Source organism: Cryptomeria japonica, chromosome 10, assembly GCF_030272615.1.
Source record: "Cryptomeria japonica chromosome 10, Sugi_1.0, whole genome shotgun sequence".
Taxonomy (NCBI): domain Eukaryota; kingdom Viridiplantae; phylum Streptophyta; class Pinopsida; order Cupressales; family Cupressaceae; genus Cryptomeria; species Cryptomeria japonica.
The window spans coordinates 8634550-8636541 of NC_081414.1; positions in this window are offsets into that span (position 1 = coordinate 8634550).

Here is a 1992-nt window from a genome sequence, read left to right on the forward strand (position 1 = left end):
TACAAACTTTCCATTTACCAGTTCACACTCCAACATATCGGTTCACTTTTTGTATATACTGGTTCATACCATCATACTAATTCACTTGCCAGTTTGCTTACTTCAATATACCGGTTCATACTCCAACATATTGACATCAATGACAACATACAATCCGAGAATGTCATCAAACTCTACACATATGCCAACAGGAATCACATGACTAGGTTAATTAATTAAAATTAATTAACTGAGTGGGTTTAGAGGAAATAATTATTGGAGAGGACTTTAGAAGAATAGGGGAATAATTAATTTAGTTGATAAATTAATTATTGGACAATAGCGATATAATTCATTAAAGTAGATTTAATTAACAGTGAGAAGAATAAGGATAACACAATTAAGTCAATTAATTATGTTGACAGGCTTAAATTAGTTAAATATTAATTTTAGGTGTCTACACTTGTTAGGAGCTTTACTCTATTAGGAGTAACCTTGTGAAAGGATTTAGAACCCAAGCTAATGAGTCACCCAGTGAAGGGATTTATACAATCAGGCCTATCAGGACCTACTCAGTGAAGGGATTTTGAGTTTGCTGCAACTATTAGGGAACAAAAGATGTATGATATGAAAATAGCACTCTCTGCTTGCTTGTACAAATCCTTTCATGCTCCAATCTGCTTCTCTCTTGCAAACACACACACTTATTTAGCCACACTCTTCTTTTGATCACCGACACAGTAAATTATCACAGACTTACCCTAAATAGACTTTACAACTTAGTCGGTTACAAAAACCTAACCTCATACTAAGATTTACATCATAGATCATCACGGATCTTTACAAATCATTACAGATCATCATATGGATCATTACAACAAATTACAAATCTATTACACTCATTGAATGATCACCGCACATCGATCTGATACACTTTCAAACCCTTAGCTCATTCTACTAAGCACTTTTCTCATTCCCAAGAAATTCACTCTTTGTACACACCAAAACATCTTATCACTTCACGCGGATTCAGCCACGTCATCACCATCTTACAAACATAATGTAATACACCGCCGAACTCAAAATCATTACCAGTTATAAGATTTGGATATTGGTTCTTAAACCCTACTAAAACCTTACAAAAAATACATCAGTCAATCACAAACATGACTTCCGGTAGCCAAAACATGATGCGGTTCCAGTCATAACCTCATTACAGTGTTATAAACACATATTCCAAACCACAACACCAAATTCCTCATCAATATCTAGATCCAATTACTAAAGCATAACATAGTTTCACATTTATCAGTTAAAGTCCTATTTGCCAATTAAATGTCAAATCCATTCCATAGCTTTCCGATCAATCATAGATGACTTAGATAACATGATAAAGAAATGTAACCATAGTTTCCATCAAACAAAATCTCAACAATATCATCACCAACAACCCTTATACAGATTCATCAATATCATCAACAATTATGCCAATATGCCAACAATATGCTCTCCAAGTCCTCTAATAGTGTTCACCATTTCATCAGTTCTTTGAAGATAGTCAACAATCTTCTCTTCATCTTTCATCTTCAAGCCTTCAAACTGACCTCTTAGTGTTTGCAGTTCAGTCTCCTTGACCTTGACATCGCCTTCAAAAAACTTTTCTTATCCCAAGTTTCCTTGGCGGATGAGTAGTGCATAACCTTAACAAACTCATTATTAGACAATCCACTGAGAATAGCATGCTTGGACTTGGCATTGTTTTCATACTCCTTAGCATCTGGATCTGTAGGAGTAGAATTAGGGACATTATACCCATTGTTCACAGACATCCAAACATCAAAACCTAGGGAGGACATATAGATTTCCATTCCTCTTCTCCAGAAGGCATAGTTGGTACCATCAAACATGAGACCTTTGGAGGAGAAGGATTCATTCCTTGCCATTGTGTTCTTACACCATAATCTACCCAAGCTAGAGAAATCTTTGACCAACTAGGAACCTAGGGATCTGATA